General features: G+C 51.0%; 1 non-coding gene across 1 annotated transcript; it reads right to left on the bottom strand.

Moving 5' to 3' along the window:
• TRNAG-CCC lies at nt 13,845-13,917 on the bottom strand. The gene has a single exon. It is a non-coding gene; the product is annotated as a tRNA-Gly (tRNA).

Below are 18,160 nucleotides of genomic sequence, written 5' to 3'. Positions count from 1 at the left end.
TGAGGTCACGAGTTGGAAATGGGTTTCCCTGGTCTAAATTCAAGTGTTGGCAGGGCGATATTCTTTCTAGAAGATCCAGAGGAGAATCCATTTCCTCACCTTTAGCAGCTTTTAGAGGCTGCCTGCATCCCATGCCTGCTCAAGACCTCCTTCCAGTCAGCAATTGCATCACTCCGACACCAGCTTCCATCATCTCATCTCTTTTTCTGACTCTCCCGCCTCTCTCTTCCATCCTTAAAGGTCTTTTATGATTATATCAGGCCCACCTGGATAATCCAAGATAATCTCCCCATCTCAAGGTCCTTAATTTAACCACATCTGCACAATCTTTTTAACCATGTAAAGTCACATTTTCACCAGCTCCAGGGATTAGGACATGGACATCTTTGGGGGGAAGGCATTATTCTTCTTCCCACAGGCTCCAAACCCAAGTCCTGGCTACCAGCCGAACAGGAAGGCAGACACTTAAGCTCCAAACTCCATCAGCTCTTGGCAGTACTGGTTTTGTCTCCATTTGTCAGGGAGCGCCCTGCAACCCACTGTGTCATTGGAGGGATGAGGGCTGGAGGAGGGAAAGGAATGACAATGCTGAAGAATTCAGGAAGAATTCAGGGCTTCTGGTTCTGGATGGTGGAGAAGGACATGGGCTCATCTCCTGTGAGAGCACCAAAGAACGGAGGGAGTCAGGCAGAGAAACAGGGATGTTCTAGCCACCCAGAGCCTCAGACCTGAGTCTAGCACGCTATCATTTTGCACAGCCCATGGTTATTACCTCTCCAGGTATATCACCGACTCGATAAGACACGAGTTTGAGCAAGCTCCGGGAGTTGGAAGCCTGGCGTGTCGCAGTCCATGAGGTTGCAAAGAGTCGGACACGACTGAGCAACTGAACTGACTGACTGACTGGAGGTACACCCACATTCAGTATCTTGAGGTGTATCACAGCTTCCCACCCCTGGACACCCCTTCCCCATCTAACAAAGTGCTTTCATCGGTGCTCAACTCAAGGGAAGTATTAGCATCCCTTTTTACAAACAGGGAAAACTGAGGCTCAAAGATGGGAAATGATTTATCCAGGTTTGGAGAGAGATGTAGGACTGGAAGTTAAGATTCTTTTTTTTCTTGGCTGCACCACATGGCATGCAGGATCTTAATTCCCTGACCAGGGATCGAACCCATGCCCCCTGCATTGGGAGTATGGAGTCTTAGCACTGGACCTCCAGGAAAGGCCATTTGCTCAACTCCTTAGTTCAGTCTACAAAGTCTCCTGCACAGACTGGCCCTGCTTGTGTTTTTGACATCATCCATCACCACTTGGTGCCAGGATCTCGCCAGGCTGAACTACTTTCAGTTCCTCTAATGTCTGGGCTTTCTTCCCACCGGGCCTCTGCACATGCTGTTCTCTCTGCCTGGAATACACGTCACCCTCTCCCCTCCTTCCCCCTTAGTCAACTCTTATTTAGCCTCATGGCTCAGCTTTCCTTTTCTCCAGAAGGCCTTCATGGGTACCCCCCACCACCGCATCCAGTCAGGACTAGGAGCCCCCATCTCACCGTGTACTTGCCCAGGGACAGCACCAACCCCCGCATCTCAGCAGACTGCTCTGACTTGGCTGTGTCCTCCTGGGGCTGGGGCTGTTGTGTTCAACTTTGTGTGCAAGACCTCATACAGGGCAGGTGCTCAAATAATAGTTGGCCAGTGAACAGAGGACCTGAGCAAATATTTCTGGAGTACCCGTGTGCTAGTCTGCGCACTGGGCTGGACTCTGGGGCTGCAGAGCCCCAGAAAGATCTAGACCCGTTTCTGTTTGCAGGGCCTAGAGGTTACCTTCAAGGCAAGTCCCGTGATAAGCCACTGAACAAATCAACAGCCAAGAGATTTGGAGCGGTGATTCGTGCTAGAAAGAACATGAAGCAGGGTGTTTTAGGAGGGAATGGATGGTGAGGGAAAGCCTCTGAGGAGGTGAGACGAGCTGGGCCTGGGTGGGAACCAGCCATGAGCCTTTTGTTGACCATGAAAAGGTTTAGGGTAGACCATTCCAGGTCCTTCACTAGGGATTTAGCCTGGCCTGCAGAAGCACCAGCAAGAAGGGCAATGTGACTGGAGCAAAGTGCCAAGAGACAAGTCAGGTAAAAGCTGGTAAGGGTCAGACCACTCAAGGCTTTCTGGGCCACAGGAAGGAGTTTTACTGTAAGGGTAATGAGCCTCTTGGCCATCTCCTGCTTCTTTCAACTTCCTGACTGCACCTTGCCTCTTAAGATTAATTAAAAGGGCCCATTAAAATAGGATACCAAGGATCCCTACCAAAAATCTCAGGAATTCTTATGGAGGTTAGCGAAGTGAGTGAAAGTCGCTCAGTCGTGTCCAACATTTTGCGACCCCATAGACTACACAGCCCATGGAATTCTCCAGGCCAGAATACTGGAGTGGGTAGCCTTTCCCTTTTCCAGGGGATCTTCCCAATCCGGGTATTGAACCCAAGTCTTTTGCACTGCAGGCAGATTCTTTCACCAGCTGAGCCACAAAGGAAGCCCAAGAATACTGGAGTGGGTAGCCTATTCTTTCTCCAGCAGATCTTCCCAACCCAGGAATTGAACCGGGGTCTTCTGCATTGCAGGCAGATTCTTTACCAAATGAGCTATGAGGGAAGCCCCTTATGGAGGTTAGGTCCTGCTAAGTCCCCCTGACTTTTACTGTTTTCTGAATCTCCCATCTGCTTTTGGAGAAGGCACTGGTGACCCACTCCAGTACTCTTGCCTGGAAAATCCCATGGACAGGGGATCCTGGTGGGCTGCAGTCCATGGGGTCGCTAAGAGTCGGACACGACTGAGCAACTTCACTTTCCCTTTTCCCTTTCATGCGTTGGAGAAGGAAACGGCAACCTACCCCAGTGTTCTTGCCTGGAAAATTCCAGGGACGGGGGAGCCTGGTGGGCTGCCGTCTATGGGGTCGCACAGTCGGACACGAAGCAACTTAGCAGCAGCAGCAGCAGCATCTGCTTTTACCTCCTTTGTGACTCCCCCTTTACCTGTCCACTGACTAAGCCCTTCACCCCCAAAGTTGCCCCGATTCCAGGCTGCGCATGGTGCACGCCCGGCCACTGACTGGAGCAAGCATTCAACAAGCAGCTGAGGGACTGCCCTGGTGGTCCAGCGCTTAAGACTCCACCTTCCAATGCAAGGGACTCAGAATTGATCTGTAGTTGGGAACTAAGATCCCACACACCTTGGGGGAACTAAGCCCTCATGCCCGTGGGCTCTGGAACCCATGCAGTGACACAACTCTAGAGAAGTCCGCGTACAGCAACGGAAGATCCCACATGCCACAACTAAGACCTGACACAGCCATAGATAGATAAATAAATGTTAAAAAATAAAGATCCAGCATGCCACAACAAAGATCGAAGATCCCCGTGTGCCGAAACTAAGACCCAGCACAGCCAAATAAATAAATATAAAGAACAACATTAAAGAACCAAACAACTGAAAATTAAAAATTAGATACCCTGTTGTTTTTTTTTTAACTCATGTCCATTATTATTATTTTGGCCATGCTACACAGCCTGTGGGATACAAATTCTCTAACCAGGGATGGAACCCAGGTTCCCTGCTGTGGAAGCTCAGAGTCCTAACCACTGGAACACCAAGAAGTCCCTATATATCCTGTTTTTAAAGAGCCCTTTTGTACATGAACACACAGGGCCACCATCACCACCACTGCACACACAGGCACATTCCCACATCATTTTTATTTTGATTTTCTCTACTCTAGCCCTAACAGCCTACCCCTAATGAGACCCTCCCTGTCTCCTACCCCAACGTTTGCAAGCCCTCTGACTCCTACATTTTTGCCTTTTCTTAAACAACAGCATTACTGAGATATAATTCACATATCATAACATTCACCCTTTTAAAGTGTATAATTCAGTGGTCCGTTAGCTATTTGCAAGGTTGTGCAACCATCACCACTATCTAATTCCAGTACATTTCATCACCCCACCAAAAAAACTTCATACCCATTAGCAGTCACTCGCCATTTCCCCACCCCTGGGGCCTCTGGCAGCCTCACTTTCTGTCCCGATTGCTTCTAGACATTTTGTAGACATACAATCAGGCAATATGGGAGGCCCAGGTTTGATCCCTGGGTTGGGAAGATCCCTGCAGAAGGAAATGGCAACCCACTCCAGTATTCTTGCCTGGGAAATCCAATGGACAGAGGAGCCTGGTGGGCTACAATCCATAGGATTGCACAGTCAGACACGACTTAGCAACTAAACAATAGCAAAAATGATAATTCAATGTTTAACATTTTTAGGGATTACTAAATTGTTTTGCACCGTGGATGGGCCATTTTACATTCCCATGTGCACTGCACAGGGGTTCCAATTCTCCACATTTTTGTTAACTCTTGTTATCCCCATCCCCTTAAAAAAATTCTAGCCATCCGAGTGACTGTGAAGTGTTATCTCCTGGTTTGGGTTTGTATTTCCCTAAAGACTAATTATGTCAAGTGTCTTTTGTTGTTGTTGTTCTTATTGACAATTTGTGTATCTTTGGAGAAATGTCTATCAAGTCCTTTGCCCATTTTTCGCTTGGGTTCTTGCCCATTTCTTAGGCAGAACTGTTTATTTTGTCTACTGCCTAGCCTCCAGGACCAGCTTTCCAAAACTGTCCCTTTTGTTTCGCTAATCAGAGCTGGTTCTAATTTAATTCTGCAGCCACCTATGAAACTAAGTGGTTTCATATACATTTTATTCATTGTCTCATTTCACTGTCTCAACCTAAGTGATGGAAATAAAAATCTTTCTATGATTTTACACAGGAGGATTTAGGGACAGGCTAGGATCACACAGGTAGATAATTAAGAGGGTGAGATTCGCTCCCTGAACTGTCAAAACTCCAGAAAAGCCCCATGCTTTTCCTACTAACTAGTAGGACCGTGTCTCCTGACTTCTCCTGGACGTGTTTATCGCTACTGTACAAAAGCGAAACGCAGGGTCAGAGAAGGATCCGTTTTTCTGGGTCACAAAGATCAGGGATCAGGTCTAGGGATTCTCACCTCTGCCCCCAAATCCTCCTCCCAGTCCCACACGCTCAGTGGCGTGGACCTGGAGGGGGTGACTTGGCTCGGCCCTTCCGGCCCAGTTGGGTCGCGCCTTCCTGCTGAGTCACGGCGGACGGGCAGGGCGGGGTGGACGGCCCAAGAGGAGAGAGAACAGGAGCCGCCCTGCGTAAGACCCGAAGCCCCACCTCTGGCTCCGGGGTAGCCTCCTGATTGGAGAGCCATGGACTGACATAGCCAATCACAGAAAGCTGCGGCGTGCGAGTGGGGCGGAGCCAAAGGCAAAGGCACCACCTCCCTTCCTATCTGAAAATCTGCCCTTTCCGGGCGCGCCCCTCGGAGCGTTGGGGAGCCTGCTGGGCTCCGCTACTGTAGAGGCGGGTGTGCCTAGTACTGGGGTGGAAGCCTGGTGCCACCTATGCGGGGTCGGGAAGAGCGCCTAAGAACCTGGGGTGAAGGCGAGTTTTTCTAGTCTGTGGGGCCATTCTCAGTTTACAAAGAGCATTTGACACTCCACCCGGCCCCAATCGGGCCAGGCTGGGGTCTTTATTGTTGTTTTAGGGAAGGATTACCCTGCAGAGGACTATTAAAATTATAAGGCCAGTTTTCATGAAAACTGGCATTTGGAAGGGGCGGGCCCAGGTACCTGCAGACATGCGTACTAGGCTGAGAGTTTCACGACCAGCCGCTTAGGGGGGCCCCCGACAAAGGCCTGGGCGTGCAAGGTTGGCCCTCAGGTTCTTTGAGATGTAGACAAGGGGCAGGAAGGGTGGTCTCTGGATCTCAGCAGTTTGTTCATCAAACTCATAGTCTAGGCCCTGTCTCTCCCTATTCCCACCCTGCCCCCTCCCCTTCACCGCTCTGCACCTCTCTGGCCTCTGCCCTTGGTCTTTGTCTGCTTAAGCTTATCTTACTCTCAAAGACTGCTAGCAGCCTTTCTTTCAGCCTCACTCAGCTACTCAGCAAATATTAATAGTTGATCCCTTCCTTGTGTCAAATGAACACAGTGCATCCAACCAGGTCTCTGCTCCTGTAGAGTTTACAATCTAGGCAGGAGATAGACCAGTGATTGCATGAAATACTGGCGAGAGTTGGATGGGAGAAGAATAGAGTGCTAAGTCTGGGGCAGTTTTCAGGGCATTCTTGCCTGGATAATTCCATGGACAGAGGAGCCTGGCAGGCTATACAGTCCATGGGGTCACAAAGAGTCAGACATGACCGAGCAGTGTAACACTAAAACTAGATGAGTACTCCGTGGAGACTTGAGAGCCCCTTGGACAGCCGGGAGATCAAACCAGTAAATCCTAAAGAAAACGGACCATGAATATCCACTGGAAGGACTGAAGTTGAAGCTCCAATACCTTGGCTATCAGATGCGAAGAGCTGACTCATTGGAAAAGACCCTGATGCTGGGAAAGATTGAAGGCAAAAGGAGAAGGGGGCTGCAGAGGATGAGATGGTTAGATAGCATTACTGACTCAATGGACATGAATTTGAGCAAACTCTGAGAGATTGTAGAGGACAGAGGATCGTGGCATGCTGCAGTCCATGGGGTCGTAAAGAGTCGAAAGATACTTAGCAACTGAACAAAAACAACTGAGTCTAGAAGGAGGGACCAGGGAAAGCTTTTGAAAGAAAAAAGCTTTTAACCAGATGAAAGGGAGCCTGGACTTCTTGGAGGAATGGAAAAGAAGCTGAAACAGAGGCTCAAGGGAGATGGTGGATTGAGACGGAAGGAGAGCCTTTGTAGGCTCATTAATGGTTAGGAAGATTATCCTGATGGCACTAGGAAGCTAACCAGAGGATTTTAAGCAGAAGAGAGACATAATAGGATTTGAGTTTTAAAAAGATCACTGTAAGCATCCTGTGGAGAAGGGGTAGATAGTCGGGGAAGAAGATGGAAACAGGAAAACCAGCTGCATTAATGCAGGGGAGCCGTGATGATGGTTCAAACTCGGGTAGAAGCAGACCGTGAGCAGAGGGATGAACTGCTAACCTGTCCAAGAGGGGCTGTAACGCTCTGGGAACCTAACAGTGGCACTTCCTCTGTGGGGTCCCCTTTATTCATTCATTTATTCTTCCATTCAACAAATATTTGAGCACCACTCTGGCCAGAAATTATGCCTGGTTTCCCAGGGAGAGAAGCTGCCATCTGACCCAGTTGGGCTGGAAGGGAAGGGGTAATGTCTACAGATGGGTTGGTGCAGACCTCACTGGGACCCCACATACTAGGACATTGGTGTGGTGTTCCTCTGCATTCCAGCTCCTACCAGAGCCTCACCTCATCTATGCTGCCAGCCAGCCAGTGAATTCAATTCCTACTTGGCTGATGAAGAAATTGATGCTCAGAGAAGGGACTGACCTGTCCAAGGTCACCACCCTGAGCTAGAGGCAGACTTGGAACCTGAGTATCCAGGCTTCCACTGGCTTCTCTTACCACCGCAGTCTGGCTGCCCACATTTGGGTTGTTTTAGGCTCCGAGAGCCTCTCCACCACTGTCAGACAGGAGAAGCTGCAGACAGAGGGGCGCCTGCTCCCTGCCTCTCTGCGTCCAACTCCGGCCCCGAGATTGCAGTATTATTAGCAACAACCCACGACTACGCAGAGCTGTGCAGCCTCCAGCTTGCCAAGGGACTTCACATGCAATATCTCATTTGATCCATCTGGCCTCGCCAGGAAGTGAAAATTATTATCCCCACTTAACAAGTGAAGAGGCTAAGGCTTAAAGACAGAAACTATTATGCATCTGATGAACTCCACTGAGGTTCAAAAACATTTGTATCCATTGACCTCTGATCCCCTGCAACTGTGCTGGGTTCCATAGAATGCAAAGGTGAATAGGATCTGGACTCTGACCCCAAAGAGGAGACAATCTGCAAGGATACTGTGCATATGCATTCCTGGCCCTTGAGTAAGACCCTGGTGTATGCAGCTTTGGAGAAATGTGGGCTCAGAAGCAGAAGGAGTCACTCCTAGGGATTTCCCTGGTGGTTCAGGGGCCAGTTCTGTATTCCCAATACAGGGGGCCTGGGTTCGATGCCTAGTCAGGGAACTGGGTTCCACATGCCGCAACTAAGAGTTTGCATGCTGCCGTGGCGCAAGGAAGATCGAAGAGCCCTCATACTGCAACTAAGACCTGGCGCAGCCAAATTAAATAAATAATTTTTTTTTTTTTAAAGAAGTCACTTCTAGAAGTTCTGGGAAGCCTTCTGGAAGAGGAAGCACTTAAGCTGGAGTTGGAGGCCAAGGACTTGAATAGATGAAACTAGGGTCCCCTTGATGTCCCTTCCCAGCATCCTGGGCTCGTCTTCTCATCATGTGTCTTTATTTGTCTCACCCGCCACATATGATGCACCTAATAAGTACCCAACATTTGAATCAAGGGAGGGACAAGTAAATGGTGGAGAGGCAGAATGAGGCCAGTGTGGAGGCAACACTGATGATCAGGAGGGTCTCCTCCGGCCCAGTTGTGGAGGGCTGCCATCTGGGGAAGAGCTCTTAGGTGGGTGGGACAGAGCGATGATACGTGTCCTTTCATCCCTGTGTCGTTGGGGCTTGGCAGCCAGCATAAGTGCTGGGGTTTGGGAGTGAGGGGAAGTGGGTTGTTGTTTAGTCTTCCAGTTGTGTCTGACTCTTTTGCAACACTATAGATGTAGTCCGCCAGGCTTCTCTGTCCATGGGATTCTCCAGGCCAGAATACTGGAGTGGGTTGCCATTTCCTTCTCCTGGGGATCTTTCCAACCCAGGGATAGAACCCAAGTCTCCTTATTGGCAGGCGGATTCTTTACCACTGAGCCACCTGGAAAGCCTAGGGAGGTGGGTAGGAGGTTTTAATTGGTGAGATCTATATCAGTGATTTCCTGGGTTGGGAAGATCTACTGGAGAAGAGATAGGCTACCCACTCCAGTATTGTTCAGCTTCCCCTGTGGCTCAGTTGGTAAAGAATCTGCCTGCAATATGGGAGACCTGGATATGGATTGGGAAGATCCCCTGGAGAAGGTAAAGGCTACCCACTCCAATATTCTGGCCTGGAGAATTCCATGGACTGTATAGTCCATGGGGTCGCAAAGAGCCAGGCACGACTGAGCGACTTTGACTTTTAGCAGTGGTGCAGCTCTGGGAACTGGGGTCACAACCTAATCTTCTGACTCCCTACCTCTGCCCCAAACGGCTTGGCCAGATTTTTGGAACTCTCCTCAAACGATGCCAGGAACAGAGACATCAGTTGCCTCCAAGTTCTTGTGAGACCTGAAGGACAGCCTTGACGCCCAGGTTACTCAGGTCTCCGGTGGGGCAGGTGAAGACATGTCACAACCTCTGAGCATTGGGTGGCCGTTTCCATCTTACTGATGGCGATGAAGACTGCAGGGAGGTTAATGGCTGCCAGACCTCACAGTTAGTGAGAGGCAGACTGGGGTTGGGGGGCGGGGAGTGCTGTGTCCAAAGCAGACCCCTTCTTCTCCCACTTCCTGCTGCCCTTGAGGAAACCCTGGGGGCACTCTTCAGTCTTTAGCAAGAGTCACCTGACTGGGCTTCCTGCAGCAGGTGGTGCAGATGGAAGGGATGCTGTGGCTGCCTGGCCTGGCGGCCTCTGCCTTCCCAGAACAGCCATCCGTCTTGCACTGATTGGGTCCATCCCAGTGGCTTCCGGAATGAGCCATGGGCACGTAGCCAGTGAGCTCAGCACCTTCTCTCCACGATTCTGTCTTAGCCATCCTGCTTTCCTGTCTGTCTCTCTGTCCTGTCGGATCCTTGTCCCTCTGTCTCTGTTTATTTCTCTTTTCTCTCTCTTTTTTTTTTTTTTTGTTTATTGCCTGCCTAGCAGCCTCCTCCTTGATCTTTCCCTGCCCCAGGACATTCAGCACCTGGGGAATTACGGCAGCCCCTACTCTGCCTGCTGCCTGTCCTCAGCCACCTGCACGACCCAGTGGACAAAGCAAGCACACAGCAGGGGAATACCGTGGCCACACTCCCCTTTGCTCAAGCCCTTGGCTTCCTCTTCTCTGGTTGTGAAGCTCAGGAGGCCCAAATCATCCCGTCTTCCTCCCGAGGTAGAAGTGCTGGCCCAGAGATCAGAGTTACAGGAGCAAGATACAAGGGTGGCAGGGCCCTGTGCCTGGCAGAATGGAAAGACATGAAGGTTCAAGCCACTAGCTGCCCCATGTGCCACACTGCTTCTTCCAAACCCCCTGGGCAGACCCCCTTCCTTGGGGCCAAAGCTTGTAGCTCTGTGAACTATCCCTGTGCCCTCAAAGCCTGGTCCTGGGTGGCCTTCCTGAGCCTTTGACCCCTAGTGGTCATTTTCCTCCTTCCCCAGGCCCTGCCTCATCCTGGGAACTTCCAGCATCCACAGGACATAGTGTCTTCAACCGGAGCCTCTCAAGGGAGTCTTTGCCGTAGCGCCTGTCCACCCCCGAGTTTTCTGCTGCTCTTGAGGGGCTTCCCACTCTCCTGGGTCCTCCACTTCACTGCTCCCTCTGCCTGCTCTTCCCTGTTCCTGAGCCCTCCAGCCTCTGACCTCCTCCTGCCTTGATTTCCCCACCTTGCCCCGTCCATGTCCTTGGCCAGTCCTAGCACCCACTCCTTTGATATATTGAGCCCTCTTGACCCCCAGTCTCTTGGCCACAGCCGACCACTGCCTGCTCTGGGTGATCTGACCTCCACCTTCACAGCTCCTGACCCGCAGTGCTGAGTGAGAACTGCTAAAGAAAACCACAGGGCCTAGCAGATGGGGGCCCGGTGCACGCGGCCTCCAGGCCCAGCTGGTTCTTCTCCCAGCTCACTCCCCCACCCTCCCCAGAGGCTCCCTCAAACCTTCAGCCTGTTCACCAGCCTCTTCCCCTCCTCCTCCCATGACTCAGCAGATGACTTCAGCTTCTTCTTGGAGAAGAAGTTTCCCAGGAACCTCCCTGCTCTCCACTTGAAAGTCTCCACCTGCCTTCCTTCCCCGCTGACCCCTCCTCCAGGGCTCCATACTTCTCCCACATCAATTCATCTACCTGCTCCTCCCACCTCACCCCCATCCTTCCAGCCTCTCTCTCTCCAGACTCTCCCCAGGCTTTTAAACAACCCCCAGCCTTTTGCAGACAAAGAAAACCCTCCCTCGGTCCTGAGCCACCAGCAATATCAGCTTCTCCCTCCTTCATCTGACTGTTAAATAACTGATGAAGATAGTCATTTCTGTGACACAGTATTGCAAGTCAACTGTACTCTAGAATAAAATTAAAATTAAATTGAAAAAAGAGAGAGACAACAGTCATTTCCAAATTCTGATTCACCACCTTGCTAACCCCTGCCATTCTGAGCCACTACAGCTCAACTCCACTAAAATTGCACTTGCCGAGGTTGACAAAGATGCCATAGCTCAGCAAAGGCCTGCTTCTGTGTCCTTCCAGTTTTCTGGACACTGTGAGGTCACATCTCGTGCTTCCTGGTGATCCCTCCAGGTCTCCTGAGCTCGTGTTCACTGACCCACCCTGATCTCGGGTGGCCTCGGCCTGCACTGGCTTGGAGCGAGGCTTGGGTTCCCAGCTAGAGACTGAAGCTGCGTCACGACGGAGAAAGCATCAGACCCGAGCTACTAGACCCACGACCAGTGACAAGGGCCCTGGCCCTTCAGCTTTGCAGAAAAGAATTCCCATAAAAACGGAAAGCAGTGAAGCAAGGAAAGCATTTATTAAGAGGAAACGGTGCAGTACATGTGGATAGATATGCACATGGACAGACTCAGAGGGAGAGTTCTTGAATCGCGCCCTCGTGGCAGTTAGAATTACTTTTGTGGGGCATTTGTTCTGGGTTTCCTTTGGCCAATCATTTTGACTTGCCCGGTTCTCAGTCTATATTTGGTCCATCTCAGGATCCTCCCATGTGTGCGCACACGTCTCTTAGCCAAGATGGATTTTACTGAAAAGGCGTCTGGGTAAGAAACATCCCTTGACATGACTCCCCCTTGACCTCCAAGGAACCTTTTCTGCACACGTGTGGTTAGGGAGGTCTCCTGACTTTGAGAAATGAAATATGTGGTCTGGGCAGGGCCCAGCCTCCTCCCTTAGTTGTCCTGCTATTCTTGGAGTTTCAGTCCATAGGGAATGAATCTCCGATAGCTTTACTCTGGGAGGAGGGGGTGGGCAGGGCCCATCTGCCTTCTGCCTCAATCCCATACCTCACTCCCTGCTCATTTATACTCTTCATTAAAAAATATATATTTAATTTATTTATTTGGCTGCTCCAAGTCTTAGTTGCGGCCCTTGGGATCTTTAGTGGCAGCATACTGGATCTAGTTCCCTGACCAGGGATTGAACCCAGGCTCCCTTACATTGGGAGTGCAGAGTCTTAGCCACTGGACCACCAGGGAAGTCCCCCATTTTTATTCTTTAAAGGCCCTTGGGTCCACCACCCACTGCAAACTCAAATTTCTATGTCGGGACCCAATCTGGGCATCTCACCTCCCAAACTGAACTTGTCATCTTTCCCTTAACCCTGCTCTGTCGAGGAGAATGGGACTCTCCCTGTCCACCCACTTGTCTAGGAGTCACGCTGGGCATCTCCTCTGCTCACCACTGCTGCCCTACCCTCACTCCCATACCTCTCACAGTGGCTGTTATAGGAACACCCCTACCCCAGTGGTCTCCCTTCCTCTGGTCTCCCCATCCAGTCTACCCTCTACTCCAGCTTCCAGAGTGACCATTCTAAAATGCAAACCTGATTCCTCCTCTCCCTTGCATGAAATCTCCCCTGGCTGAAAAATCCAAAGGGCAGAATCTGGTCCAATCTGATCCAATCCAGTCTCAGATTCCCAACCTCAGGACTTTCTCGGGACTGGTTTTATTTATCCTCCCCTCCCTGACACCCCCAAACCCAGGAAATCCCCAAAGTTTTCTTTGAAGCCTTCTGATTTGCACCGGGTGACTAGAGTTCAGATCATTTCAACAAAGAGCAGAAAGTGTCAAAGTTTTAGTTTTTAACCCAAGTGGCTTTTTCTGTGCTGATGGATCATTAGTTCTGCGTTCCAGAATTAACAGAGATCCAGAGAAGATGAGTGATTTGTTTAAGGTTATTTAGCCCATCATTGGTTTGGCCGGTCTCCAGTGTTCTGTTTGCAGCCCCAGGTCCCTGAATCCAGCATGGACAGCCACTGCCTTGGGCAGGATGCCTGGAAACTGCTGTCCCTCCAGCTTCTCCAGGAGGGCCTTGGCTTTGACTCATCCTCCTGGGGAATACACTCCTTCCCACTCTCATGAGAGAGCAGGTCATTCACGTCCTCTGTCAGGCTCCTCCTCCTACCCAGCTTTATCTGCCTCCTCCCATGGGAGTGGTTAGAATTAAACCCAGCTGTGTGCAGGGAGTCGGGCCTGCCTTCACCCCGCCAGTGAAGAACAGGAGATATGTGAACTTCCTTCATGACTCAGCCCTTCCATTTACTAGCTGTGTGACCTAGACAGGTTACTTAACCTCTCTGTGCCGTGGACCCCTCATCTATAGTGTGGAAGAATGGGGGTAAATGCATGTGCGCTCCTGTGTTTTCTCACTTAGTGGCCTTTCCTTGCCATCTGAGTGTTAGAAACAAGATGAAGACTTAGGGGGAGAGATTATAGACTTTGAGGCAGCCTCTGATACAGGCACCTGGCTCACCCCAAGTTGGTGTGTCTGCCCTGCCTGGGTTTGGAGGCCCAATCTCCACTTGTCATAAAGTGCTCTCAGGCCTTATATAACCCTCTGGGCACACATTTCTTTCTTCTCTCTCACTCTCTTTTTTTTTTCTAGTTGCAATATATGGGATCTAGCTCCCCGGCCAGGGATCAAACCTGGGCCCCCTGCATTGGGAGTGCAGAGTCTTAACCACTGGACCACCAGGGAAGTCCCTGGGCACAGGTTTCTTGACTTGGACGAGGAGGGAGGTCAGGAGCTCAGTACCATATATCTTGGTTATCCATCTCTTTGGCCATCTCTCCATTCCCGTCATGCACCAGGCATTATAGATGGGGCGGGGGGGAAGGAACGTGCTAAAATCTACTCTTTGTTCCTGGAGAAATTTGTTCAGTGTGGAGACAAAAGGGCTTTACCTGTTCTGGCCTTAAATGTAAAAGGCTTTGGGGGAGAAGAAGGGCTCTCCTTTTTCTTATGACATCCGAAGGTAGAATAAGGATCAATGGGGAAAAGGATCTAGGAAACTGAGTGTTGTCCCACAGAGGAAGAGGGGCTTCAGGAAACGGTAAACTGCCTGTGGCCAGAGGTGTGCTCGCAAGGGCTGACACACAGCAAGTGGGGTGCTATATAAGGGATTTCTCTATTGGATGAACCAAGGTCCTCCTGCTGTCCCTTCTGGTTTACCAATCTGTCTGGGAAGTCAGGGAGGAAACCTGGTTGGTTCTGAAACCTAGAAGACAGGGCAAGCCCCATGCTCCTGAGTCATCTCAATTCGCTTCAGGCTTGCTGCGGAGGGAGTGCCTTTTGCTCCTGTCTGTCCCCAGGCTCAGAGCATGGAGTTGGTGCTGAGTGTCTGTGCCTACCTCCCGTCCCCTGGAGCAGCCTGGGCTCCAGTCTGCCCGCTGCGTCAGCACCCGCTTTCCTATTACATGATCAAGTGGGGTTTGCAGTCTGGAAGCATTAGTGCTGGGCTGACTCGGCAGAGTGGCCAATGCAAGAAAATGCCAGTTCCGTACCTCTTCAGCCAGCTCTCTGAGGCCTCATGGCCACGCCACTTCCTCTTTGAGCAGCCTAGCCTGGCCTTCATCAGGGTTCCCAGGGTTTTTCGAGGTCACTCTGGCAGACCACTGATGGTGGCAGAATCCCCCAGAGAGCTACAGGTTCCCAGACCCCACGGTTGGAGATTTTGATCCACTCTATTGGACCTGGGACTCTGGATTCTAGACAAGTTTCCCTTGTCTAGGTATTGGCAGAGCAGCCATTCTGAAATGCAAGTTGTACCCCATCTCTCCCTTGCTTGACATCTGCTCTGGCTGGAGAATCCAAAGGGCAGAAGCTGATCCGTTCTGAGATTCCCAGCCTCAGGGCTTTCTCAGAACTGTTTTTATTTCTCCTCCCTTGAATGTTGGGGTACTGCGATGCACAGCCAAGTTGAGAACCACTGCTGGGCATTGCTTCTGAGTGGCCAGTCTTCTGGCCTTGCTTCTCTACTGGCCCCTCACCCCTGATTCCAGTCCCACCCTGCCCAGACTCAGCCCAGGCCATCACTGGACAGCTCCAGCTGGTGGAGAAATTGCCTCCTGGAAATGAACCGAAACTGATGGGCTCTCTTCAGCTTGTTAGTCATTCAGTCATGTCTGACGCTTCGCAACCCCATGGACTGTAGCCAGCCAGGCTCCTCCGTCCATGGGGTTTCCCAGACAAGAATACTGGAGTGGGTGTCCATTTCCTTCTCCAGGGGTCTTCCCCACCCAGGGATCAAACCCGGGTCTCCTGTATTGTAGGCAGATTCTTTACTGTCTGAGCCACCAGGGAAGCTTGGCATCTTCTAAAAAAGAAAGCCCCTGCCTCATTCCCTGTGGTAGGTAGGTTGCCACCAGCCCCATCACTGTGGCTCCCTGCTGAGTCATTTGCTCTTTGTTGGAGTCAAGCATCAAGACCTTGACTTCAGACCCCTCTACTCATTCAGAGGGCATGAACACATTCAGAGTCAAGAATACATTCAGAGGGCATGATGGAGAGTTCCCTTTGAGATTTGGGGGGTGTAGTGGGAGGTCTATATTGGAGAAGAACTTGGCCTAAGTTCACACAGATGAGTTTGAGGAGAAGATTCTAGCCTAGGCTCCTCTGCCCTGGAAAATCCATCTCTTGTGAATGGAGACAGACCACACAGCACAGGAACTTCCCCGACTAGGGATCCAGCTCGTGCCCCTTGCAGTGGAAGCATGAAATCTTAACCACTGGGCTACCAGGGAAATCCAACAAAGGCCTATTTTTTTTTTTTTTTAATGGAGATGAACATTCCCTTGGTGTGGTAAACTTTGAAGTGGGCCTCTTTAGGGGAATGCAAAACTTAAAATGGAAAGATGTATCAGACTTTTCAATCTCTCCCTCCTTTCAGCCCAGTCAGTTTTAGGGGATCTGAGAGACCTTAGATTTAGGGAAGCTGGTTTGGTGAGCAGTGGTCAGACACATGGAACAGAGAATTTCTGTGGTTGTCAGCCCCATGTCAACAGGCTGTCTTTGAAATCCTCTGTCTGGATCTTCTTCAAGTCCATCCTGTCTGGCTGTGGCCCTATCTGCTCCTGGATTTGTCTACAGTTCTGCCTTCCTGAGTTTTGGCCACAATTTGATCATGGCCATTTGTTTGGAGGCAAAACCTTTTAAGTCCTCTTCAAGAGATAAGACCATCGCCAGGTGATTCATTCTTGAAGCAGAGCCTTTTTCATTGAACAAAGCTTCCCCGAGCATCTGCTCCATGCCAGACTCAGATGGATCAGTCTCTGAGAAATCCACTTGTAAGACCACAGGGGAAGACAAAGTCCCATACCTACAAGTGCAGTGACAAGGTCTAGAGCCAGTGCTGGGAGCTGGAGGGAGCTCCTAGGGGAGTGGTCAGTTCAACATGTAGTGTCTGAGTCTAAAAGCTGAAGAGGTGGGACAATATGGGGGGTAAGAGTTGAAGGAGTTGAGATCCACTGCTGGGCAACACCTTTGCGTGGCCTGTCTTCTGGCCCTGCTTCTCTGTTGGTCCCTCACCCCGATTCCTGTCCCATCCTCCCATCCTTATCCCAGCCTTTGAAAAGGCCCAAAGTCAGAAGAGGGCACTGCCTGGTCAGGAAATGCCAGTCAAGTGTCCTATGTGAGATGTAGCCAAGGAGGTAGGGGACGGAACCTCGGGAGAAGCCTGTGAACTCCAGGCTAGGAAGCAGGGACTCCGATGCCTATGCAATGGGAGTGGCACACACGGCAAAGCCAAGGCGAGGGAATGAGATCAAAGTGTTAGTTACTCAGTCGTGTCCAACTCTTTGCAGCCCCATGGACTGTAGCCTGCCAGGTTCCTCTGTCCATGGGATTTCCTAGGCAAGAGTTCTGGAGTGGGTTGCCATTTCCTTCTCCAGGGGATCTTCCCGACCCAGGGATCAAACCCAGGTCTCCTGCATTGCAGGCAGATTGTTTACCATCTGAACCACTAGGGAAGCCCAGGAGAAGATGGGAAGCACATATAGAACCATCTTTCAGTTCTTATGCTAGAGACGCTGGGGAGACACTCGGGTAGGGTAATTGACAGGCTGGAGGACCTTAAGAAGCATCCATCCAATTCTGTTATTTTACAGATGTACAATCTGAGGCCCAGAGAGGTAAAGCCTCTTGTTCAAGGTCACCGGGCAGGATCAATATCAAAGTCAAGGCTTCAACCGGTGGGTCCTGCCTCCCAGCACAGGCTTCCTCCACTAGTGGCTCCCGTATCCTCAGGGAGAGAGGCGGCCCACTGAGATCTCCCTGTCGTCCTTTGGCTCTGAATCTGTCATGCGTCCTGCCCCTACTGCAGACCTGCCTGTTAGGGCAGCAGCTCAGAAGTGTTCCCAGAGGACAGGGTGGGGAGCCTTGCCGGTCTGCTTCGGAAGACGCTGCTGCTGCTGCTGCTGTTGCTGCCTCCGCACCAATCAGGGAGCTTTCTAGCCGCAGGAGGAAGCCAGGAGCCAGGGGATGGGGCTGCAGTGATTTACGACTGCCCAGAAACAGCAGGACACTAATGTCTCCGGCTGGCCTGTTTGTCCGCCAACTCAGCCCGAAGAGGATGCCTCTAAAGGTCATATTCTCCAGCACTGGACTTGGAGCAAAGGGTTACCCACACAGGGCACCTGCCCAGTGCCCCTGTGTCAAGTCGGTCCCCAGAGGCCAAGGCTCCTCCTTTCCCGAGAGGGAGACTCTCAAGGGTTTGGGCAGGAAAGGGTGCCCTTACCGCCTGAAGTCCAGAAGATCTGCCTGGGTTTGAATTCAGGCTCTAGGGGTCGCTGATGTGTGGCCATTGGCCAGTCATACAGCTGAGATCTCTGTGTCTCAGCTTCCAAGTCTAAAAACACCAAGATGGGGACTTCCCTGGTGGTCCAACGGTTAAGACTCTGGGCTTCTTCTGTTCAGGGTATGGGTTTGATCCCTGGCCGGGAAC

Source organism: Capra hircus, chromosome 25 (genome assembly GCF_001704415.2).
Source record: "Capra hircus breed San Clemente chromosome 25, ASM170441v1, whole genome shotgun sequence".
Taxonomy (NCBI): domain Eukaryota; kingdom Metazoa; phylum Chordata; class Mammalia; order Artiodactyla; family Bovidae; genus Capra; species Capra hircus.
This window is presented reverse-complemented; position numbering and strand designations above follow the sequence as displayed.